Source organism: Tenrec ecaudatus, chromosome 8 (genome assembly GCF_050624435.1).
Source record: "Tenrec ecaudatus isolate mTenEca1 chromosome 8, mTenEca1.hap1, whole genome shotgun sequence".
Taxonomy (NCBI): Eukaryota; Metazoa; Chordata; class Mammalia; order Afrosoricida; family Tenrecidae; genus Tenrec; species Tenrec ecaudatus.
In genome coordinates, this window is record NC_134537.1 from 129,610,781 (window position 1) to 129,620,878 (window position 10,098).

The window sequence follows — 10,098 nt, forward strand, 5'->3', positions numbered from 1 at the left end:
ATCCAATAACAAACAAGAACATTTCAATTTCTTTTGGCTTTGGCTATTGGGCATTTATTGCAAACAGATAATATGAGGTATGAGAAGCTGACCCAGACGCCCTGTCCACACTGGGGGAGATGGGACAATCTCCATTTACCCTGTGCCAGGTCCCAGGCACTGGGGGCCCAAAGCAGCCCTCTGGAGGGCAGAGGGGCCACATGCAGTGAGGTAGCTCCATCTTATGGCCTGGCTTCAAGTAGAACTCCTCAGGGTTGCCCGATTCCCTCACAGACTCCTGCTCTGGGGAAGTGAGGGGGGACGAGGAGAGGAGACTGACAGACAGGTGCAGCCGGGCATCTAGGGGCATGCCCAGTACCAGAACTCACACCCCAGCCTCTCGGGAAGGCACCTTCCTGCCCGCTATACCAGACAGTGGTGGGGGAATGGGTGGCCGTTGGAGGAGGCCTGGCGGGGCGGGGCTGGTGGTCACTGCTGCTCCAGACAGTCCTCCGTCACACCCTGGCAGCCAGCTCGGCCAGCACGTTCTGTAAGTAGTTGGGGTCAGGGTAGCCGTGGCCTGTCATGTTGCGGTCCATCTCCATCTTGTGGTGGATCTCGTTCAGACCACAGTGTCCGTCTCGCCCGTGGTGCTAGACGTCCCCACAGTCCCCCTCTTCCAGGCCACCTTCAGGAGCTCCAGGACCTTGCGGCCCTGGGCGCAGTCAGGAAGGTAGCGCCGGCGAGGGAAACCCCTGGCAGTGAATGGCTTTCCAGGGCTGGGGTGCTCAGGGCCCTGGGTACCATGAGGAATGTTGTAAACTATCAATATTGTCCCACAGTCCTCGTGGCCGGGAAGAGACACCTTGAAGCGGAACACCTCCATCTTCCCGCGGGGCTGGGTCTCTGTTTTCTCTCCGTAGATTGTTTTGCAGGAAGGACACAGCAAACTCCCATCCTGGTTTCCATTGCAGTACATGGCCAGCGGGCAGAGCCGGTGGAAGGCACTGCTGCACTTGGTGAGGCGGCCCACAGCCACAGGTCGGATGATCTTGCTGTCAGTCACATCGCCATAGCCGGACGCCGCCGAGAGCTAGCTTCTCCATGCAGATGGTGCAGTCCTCATCTGGGGGAGGCTTCAGCTCCTCGGTGTAGTGCTTTATCACCTGCTCCGGCTCGGGCTTGGGGGCCCTCCTGCGAGGGCCTGCTGGACCCTGCTGGGCTTTGGCATTTGCACAGGCACGGGCACACTGGTGGGGATGCTACCAGGGTTGCTGGCAGGACCGCTGAGGAGGGACTGGCTCCACTGGAGGTGGTGGGGGCTGGGGGCAGGTGCTGCAGGGCCAGGTGAGAGAGGCTGGAGCGATAGAGGAGCTGGTTCCCCATCCAGGGAGGTGTCCCGGCCCAGGGGTTGGTAGTGTTCAGCCTGGGTGCTGATCGGGCCCCAGAGAGTGAGGGCTTCTTGTATGGGTCAAAGGTCTGGTGGGCCCCCAAAACAATAGCGGTCCTGTGGGGGGCCTGGTACACGGGGAGTTTGGTCGTGGAGTGGCGGTAGCGGCCTGAGACGGGGCCAGTTCCACTGGCGTTGAGGCACTGGTGGCAAGAGCAGGCGATGCCTGTGTGGCCCAGTGGGGCGATGACGCTGGTCACTGGGTAAGGGGCCCCTGCCCTGCGCCGTACGCCACGGCAGAAGTTCGAAGTCTTGTTGGTCTGCGTGTGGGTGGCGTAGTTGACTGTGTAGTTGTAGCCCATGGGGGCCAAGTCTACCAGCTGGTTGTCCTGGGCCACCTGCTGTTCCAGGTAAACACAGACGCTGGCTTCATAGGCTGTCCAGGAGCCATCGTCACTCAGCCATTCCCAGACGATGCCCCGGCCTGCTGCTGACTGCTGGGGGAACAGGTGCCTCCGCACAGCCCGCATTGGTGCCAGTGTCCTGGCGGAACTGGGTCCAGCTGGGCAGGTCGATGATGTAAGGGGCCAGCGAAGGGTCAGCTTGGCCCAATGGGATGCTGTGGCCCAAGCTCTCCAGTCCAAAGCGCTGACCCTTCTGCTGGACAAATTGCTGTTCAATGTAGCTGCAAACCAGGGCGCTGTAGGGGTGCCAAGTGCCCAGCTCATCCTGCCATTCCCACACGGCCAGTGCCACGGGGCTGGTGTACACCTGAGCCAGGGAAGAGCTTGGGGGCATGGCCATCTCCCCCACCTCCCCCAACATCCTCCCTCCCCGGACGCCCACTGCTTGCCCAAGCAGCTTCAGACTACTCTGTGTTGGAGCCTCTGGTTCATTGCCTGGTGTCTCCTGCAAGACCTCTTCTCCCTGGAGAGCTGGCACAGTCTGTTCCTTCCTTGATGGAGACACCAGATCTTTAGCAGGAATAACTTGTTTGCGTTCGCATCAGAGCTGAGGCGGAAGAGGAGGGAGACTGCGGGCAGCGCTGCGCTCCAAACATTTCGATTTTAATAAAGGTGTTTGAACTCTGACAGACACATTTGTGGTTTCAAAACTTTTGTCTCTCAATTGTATCAAACTAACTACAAGTTGGTCGATTATGACTCATCCTGACACTGTGCGACAGAGTAGAAATTCTGTGAGTTTTCAGGGCTGTAAATGTTCAAGGGAGCAGAAAGTCTCATCTTTCTCTTCCAAAGCAGCTGATATGCTCGAATAGCTGACCTTGTGGTTAGCAGACTTTGTTAGGCCATGTTGACTAGAGAAACAAATTCAGTGACACTCATATATGTGTAAGAAAGACCTTTATTTTTTTTTTAAGAAAGACCTTTATAATAAGAAGTAATTATATAGGAAGAATGTGCCCAGCCCAACTGAAGTCTGTATGTCTGACACTAGTCCATAAGTCCCTCAGTCTTGAGATTCACGCAGTCATAAGCCATGATGTAGAGTGTAGGGATGTTACTGGTCTGGGGTGCACCCAGGGTTAAATAGCAGAAATGTGAAGGCGGAGAGAGAATGGGAGGTTCCCAGAGTCCCCCTATGAGAAGGCGCTGGGAAACTCCTCATTCCTCTCTGTCTTCACCTGTCTTGCTGGCTGACACTGATTGCTGCCAGGTTTCTGTGCTTTTACCACTGCCATTGGATCCATATTACTTACCACTCCCCAGTCTGTGATATTCCTGCATTCTACATCATTGTGCATGACAACCCAAGTGTGAAGGACATATGGCCTTGTATCAGACAGAGATTTGAGTTGGACTAGGCTGGGGTGTTTTCTTGATATATAATTACTTCTTGATCTAATGTTATCATATACATAGTGTCTGAATTGTTTCTCTACTCAACTCAGTCTAACACAATCTATATAAATGGAAGAAATTGATGTTCATGGATAAGAAAGCTTAACATTGAGAAAATGTTTATACTATCAAAAGCAATCTATAAGTATGAGAGGGTACCCCTCCAAAGTAGATTTTTTTGTTGTTCAAATCTATGTATTTAAGTTGTTTTACAAAATAACCCATCACCTTCAAATTATTCTCCATTATACTTAATACATTTGTCAAATCTCTAACTCTATTCTTGGAAACATTTTTCAAACTCATCTGTTTCTTTCTTCACCTCTTTTATGTCTTCAAATTGCTGTCCTTTCATGTCCCTCTTCATTCACAGAAATGAAATGAAGTCGCAAGGAGCAAGATCAGGTGAGTCAAGAGTGTGGGAAAAGGAAGGCATGATGTTTTTTGCCAAAAACTGGAGCACTGAGATAGCTGCATAAGCAGGTGCTTTGTCAAGGTACCAAAACCAGTCCCTTTTTGCCACAAATCAGTTCTTTTATTATCACACTGTTACCAGTTTTTTCAGAACCTCTTGATAGAAAGTAAAATTAACATTCTGATCTAATGGAATAAACTACAGTAGACAAGAAGTCTACATTTTTGTCAATTTGGGAAGTTGGTGGACATCCAGAATGAGGTATGACATCAATCAACATTTCACCTTTATTGAAAGGAGAAAACCATTCATACACTTGAGTTTTTCCCTTCGTGCTGTCCTTGTAAGCTGTGTTCACCATCAAACAGTTTCTGCAGCATTTTTCTTGAGCAGCAAACTTCACAGCCTCACTCTGTTCTTCTAAGTCTTCCATCACAGAAAACAAGGTTTGAGTGAAACTGCTTTTATAATAAAACTCACTGTGACCAGAGAGAAGCTCCCCTGGTGACACTACTGGGTGCACTCATTGAGAGCGAGTTTCTGGATGCTTGCCAAAAAAGCATACTAAGAAAGCTCCACTCAATGGAGCTTTTTTCTGTGGTTTTCTTTTTCGGTATACCTTCATACACTGCAATTCTTATCCAAATCCGAATTTCATTCTTTAACAAGATGCTAAAACTAGTTACTAACTTTATATGGCAAAGGAAGAGACCTAGAATAAGCAAAGAACTTTCTAATAAAAACATAAAGTAGGAGACCTTCCTGTTACCAAACTTAAAACCTATTACATAGCCACGTTCAATCAAACAACCAAATACTGGTAGAATGATAGATCCATAGACCAAAGGAGCAGAATAGAAAAGACGGAATCAATTGACCAACTGCAGTAAACAGCATGTTGTTGTTTTTTAGGGGTCATTGAGTCTGCTCTGTCTCCTAGTGACCTTATGCACAGCAGGATAAAGCCTTGCCGAGTCCTGTGTGGTTCTCACAATTATTCTTAGGCTGAAGCCCACTGGGGCAGCCACTTTTTCAATCCATCTCATTAAGGGCCATTCTCTTTTATGCTGCCCTTCTCTTTACCACGCAGGATGTCCTTCTTCAGGGACTGGTCTCTCCTGGCAATATATCCCAAGTATGTACGATGAAGTATTGCGTGTGTGGTGGTGGGAGGGAGGGGGTGCCATATCTAACCTCTTCTGGTTTCTCTATTGCCAGGAGACAGAGATGAGGCATGCCTCTACTCCCTTTCCATCTTTAGTTATGCCGACACTCAATTTTTCATCCCATGGCACTCTACTTCAGTACTGGGTTTGAGATAGCGACCTCACAGAATTCACAGACAAAATTCACAATCATGAAAGTGTATTTGGGAATTTTATAGGTTACCACCTGTCAGGATAAGTAAATAATAAATATATATAATCATTGGTTAACAGCAACACCACTCCTCAGCCAGAAACAAAGTCTCTCATTTGGTCCTTTAGCTCCCAAAGACAAAAAGATCATCAATTAGACCATAGGGACATCTTTAAAGGTCCTATTCAAGAGCATGCACACATTACCAAATATAATGAAGGAAATACATAATAGAGGACAAAATAAATGACTATGATCTCCTAAAAATAAGACACTATGTGCATCAAGACTTCATCCAAAGAGTAAAAAGAGAATTCAGTAAGTGGGGGAAAATGACGATGACACTATGTACAAGGAAATAAACTCTTAAATCTGTAGAAAACTAAAACACTTCAATAAGAAAAAGATGAATAATCCAAATAAAACTGGACAAAGGAAATGAACTGGGTTCACCAAAAATGACACTCAAATAGCTCATAAGCATGAAGAAATGCTCACACTCAGTTACATGTTCACACTCAGGCTCACACTCACAATCAAAGAGAAGCAAAACAGCTGTGAGATAATATCTTACATAGATGCTGACATCCAATTAAAAAAATAACTATGAAAAACAAAAAATAACAAATATTTTAAAGGCTATTGAAAGACAAGAGCCCTCATACACTCTTAGTAGGACTATAACAATGTACAATCACTGTAGACAATGGTATGTGCGACCTCAATTCCCTCCACTCAGGCAATCCCTCTCCTGGGTATAGTATTAAGAATCACAATAGGAACAGACAGATGCACACTCATGTTTATCACAGCACTGTTCACAAAAGCAAGACGATTAAAAATAACTTAAATATCCATCAGGAAGAAAAATGATCAAGAAAGTTTAATAAATACATACAATGGAGACTATGAATACCTAAAAAATGATTCTGAAACCATGAAGCACATCATGACATGGATGGATCTGGAGAACATGATGTTGAGTGAAACTAACCAATCACACAAGGATAAATAGTAGCAGATGAGCATTGGGTCTCATCTCAAGTACTCCCTCCATGCAAGAACACTTTGTTCTAACCATCTGGCATTCTGTGACGCTCACCTTCCTGACACAATTACTCAAGACAAAATGGATGCATAAGCAAATGTGGTGAAGAAAGGTGATGGTGCCTGGCTATCAAAAGATGTAGCCTCTGGGGTGTTAAAGACTTGAGGACAAACTTGAGGACAAACAAGCAACCATCTAACTGAGAAGCAACAAAGCCCACATGGAAGGACTACACCAATCTGCGTGATTGTGAAGTACCGATGGGATCAGGTATCAGACATCAAATACCCAGAATAAAAAGTCATATCGATGTGACTTAAAGAGGGGTGGGGCATGGAGTGGAGATCCAAAGCCCATGTGTAGACAATTGTACATTCCTTACAGAAGGGTCACAAAGAAGAGATGAGTCAGTCAGAGTGTAGTATATCATACAATTTTCATCTAGTTATTTAATGCTTTCTCCCACAGAAATTCCAACACTATGACCTCAATTCTATCTTACATATATGCTGCAATATTAAATTATTTCAACACATTATATATATGTATGTGTGTATATGTATCTATATAATTTAGTTATATTTTCTACAATTGTTGAGTTGAACTATTCTCTCTAAATTTTTATAAATTATTCCACAACCATTAACACAGTTACTGCCCCCTGAACTTCCCATCTAAACTTTTAAGATGTTATTTAACATGTTATCAAAGTGATCCCACAAAAAGTTTTTGAGAGAACACATGCTTATAATAGACATACAGATAGTTCATGGCATATCCTTAAGATAAATCACCATTTTTGTTTAGGTCTATTTTTCTACCTGATGGTCAGTGCTATGTGTTACACATAATAGTGAGCACCAAATACGTGGATGTTGTCAACCCCAACGACAAAGTTCAGGTTTATAAAGACACTGACAAAAAAAATAATGATGATAAAAACTGAAAATAAGGATTGATCCTCCCCAGAACCAGAAATTACAATATAGTCATTCTTTCCAATAAAATATAAGGAATTCCTAGATCTATTACCTATTCAGAATATGACAAAATAATTCGCTATATAGATTCTATGGTAATATGGGCTCTATCTGTAATTGTATCTGATTAGATTTTCCAGTTATCTCTTGATGCTGGCTTAGCATTATCTATGCCTCGAATATTGTCATATTTTCAAATTAGGTGCCCAGTGAGCATGGGAATACTGTCACTGCTAATGAGCTGAGTCATTGATAACGCGGGTGTGCCTGTGATCGAAGTCAAAAATCTGTAGAAGTGTCTGGGGACTGAAGTTTCTTTAGTTAGATATAAGTTCAGAAAATTAATTGTAGCTGTGTCCCAGTGTGCCTTTTCCTCATGATTACAGAGTTTGGGCCCATTTTTCTTTCTTGAACACTTTCTCTTTGCCAACTCCTCTGAATATTTTCCAATGGTCTATTTCAAATGGGCAACTTAATCTTGCTTAAAGGAGTTCTTTGAGTGGATACCATATTTAAAATTTAGGCCATATTTCATCCTAATAAAATATGCTTTGTGCTTAATTTCAGATTTTATAGTACATTTATGGGAAGAAACATTTAAAAAGCTAAAGTGCTTGTAATATTTCCAAATTATAAAGTCGACATATTCAAAGTAAATGGTAATCACCTCTAAAACATGATGTGCCATTATTCCAATAGCCTTCACAGGTCACCAGTTTATATAATACATTTGTTTCCCATCAAACGTTAGGATTTTCTGTCAATTTCTAAAGTTTCTTTGTTTGAGGTTAGGTTCCATCCCTGTGAATACACATATAGTGAATAAAGGATATAAATAATATCTGTAGAATATATATTTTCACAATTTTTGATGCTCAGCCTCTGTATGGAACATGAAACCCTTTGTCCAGAGCATATTTGAATGATCAGAAGACAAAAAGAGGTCTTGAACAAGACACATATTGAAAATCTGTCTATCCGTCCTTTTGTTATGGAAACAATGGTTCTTTTAATCAATTAGAGTAATAAATAAGACAAAATTTAATAGAAGGGTATTTTAAGTAAGCATCAGGCATAGCTACTAAAATGCTAATTCTTATTATGTTATCTATGATTTGCCAAGAACTATGTAAAATAATGCGAAGATTTCATTGATGATTCATTGGCTGATGCCCTATACAACACAGATGACCACGATTCACTCTGAATTCATTCTGTATTATCAGAATTAAAGATGAAGTCAAGTTGCATTAAATCCAGTTGCTTTTATTCTCTTTGTCTTTTTTCCTTTTATACATAAATAGTAAACAGTTTTTCACTATTCTCTATCATATTGTCTCAGAAACCCTTTTGAGAACAACTATTTAGTGCTTAGTGTTTTTGATCTCACAATTAGACTCCAAATTGATGTTCTTGTTTGGGCCATTATGTACATCTACTTCGTGAAATTCACCATTCACTTTATTATGTTTATAAACAAAGGTTTTTCCTGATGTAGCAACTCCAAATACTATATATTTCTTAAACTCTTTTTGACCTTTGCAAATTTTATTTTCATTTCATGGCATATTCTTTATTTGACAATAATTCATCAAAAATTGATATGTTGTCATAATATTAAGTCCCAGAGATAATGTCATTAAATAATACCTGAAAAGCTGGTGATTTTTTTCACTATTTTATTGACCAAACAGGAATAATAATCATCTACATTACCAATGACTGAAATATGATTTACATTTCATACACACAAAAATGTCCTCCCATTTTAAAAAAAGAATATTTTCAGCTAGTGACTTCAAAAGAGTACCATGAACTCAATAATAGAGCTTTATACTATAGGATAAAATTATAAAACCAAATTCCCTGCCATCAGTCAATGTCAACTAATAGCAACCCTTAGGACAGAGGAGGCTTCCCCCTTAGAGTTTCTGAGCCAGTAACTGTTTACAGGAGCAGACAGCTCAGTGTTTCTCCCATGAAGCAGCTGGTGGTTTGGAATTGCTGGCCTTGTGGATCACAGGCCAACACATGACCTCTATATCACCAGGGCCATAGCATCGTGGTTACCACTGGCCTGCAATCTCCAAGACCGGCAGTTGCAAATCACCAGCTGCTCTGGAGCATGAGATAAAGATTGGGCTTTCTATTTATGTCAAGAGTCACTGTCCAAACCCTGTCCTGCAGGCTCACTATGAGTCGGAAATGACTCTGCATCTGTGAGTTTGTCTGTTTATGACACTTTAGAATCATCAGAGAAAATAGATCTTGAAAGATGTTGATGCAAAAATTAACTACCTTAAGTAAAAACTGTATGCTGGTCTGAGATGCTTACTTTCCTGGCACAATCTCTGAAGACACTGGTTAACAAGCAAATATGGTGGAGAAAGCTGATAGTGCCGGGCTATCAAAAGATATAGTGTCTGGTGTCTTAAAGGCTGAAGATAAACAAGTGGCCATCTAGCTGAGAAACAACAAAACCACATGAAAGAATCACACCAGCTTCTCCCGACTCAATTGCTGAAGACAAAGCAGGTGCATAAGAAAATGTGGTGAAGAAAGTTGATGGTGCTCAGCTATCAAAAGACAGAGAGACTGGGATCCTGGACTAGAAGATAAGAAAGTAGCCATCTAACTGAAAAGCAACAAAGCCCACATGGAAGAAGCACACCAGCCTGTGAGATCACAAGGTGGGGAAGGGATCAGGTATCAGGCATCAAAGATTAAAAAAATCATAGCATTGTGGATAAGGGGGAGTGTGGAGTGGACACCCAGGGCCCATCTGTGGGAAATTGGACATCACCTTGCAGAAGGGACATGGGTAGGAGACAAGCCAGTCAGGGTGCAGTGTAGATACAATTTTCCGCTAGTTCTTGAATGCTTCCTCCCCACAACTATCATGATACCAATTCTACCTTACAAATCCAGAGCTAAACCAGAGGTTGTACACTGGTACAGATAGGAACTGGAAACACAGGGAATCCAGGAGAGATGAACCCCTCAGGACCAGTGGTGAGAGTGGCAATACCGGGAGGGTGGAGGGAAGGTGGGGTAGAAAGGGTGAG

At 43.1% G+C, this 10,098-nt stretch overlaps 1 pseudogene; it reads right to left on the bottom strand.

Moving 5' to 3' along the window:
• Positions 1-468: 468 nt before the first annotated feature.
• LOC142454479 (putative E3 ubiquitin-protein ligase DTX2 pseudogene) lies at positions 469-2,173 on the bottom strand (annotated as a pseudogene).
• Positions 2,174-10,098: the final 7,925 nt, after the last annotated feature.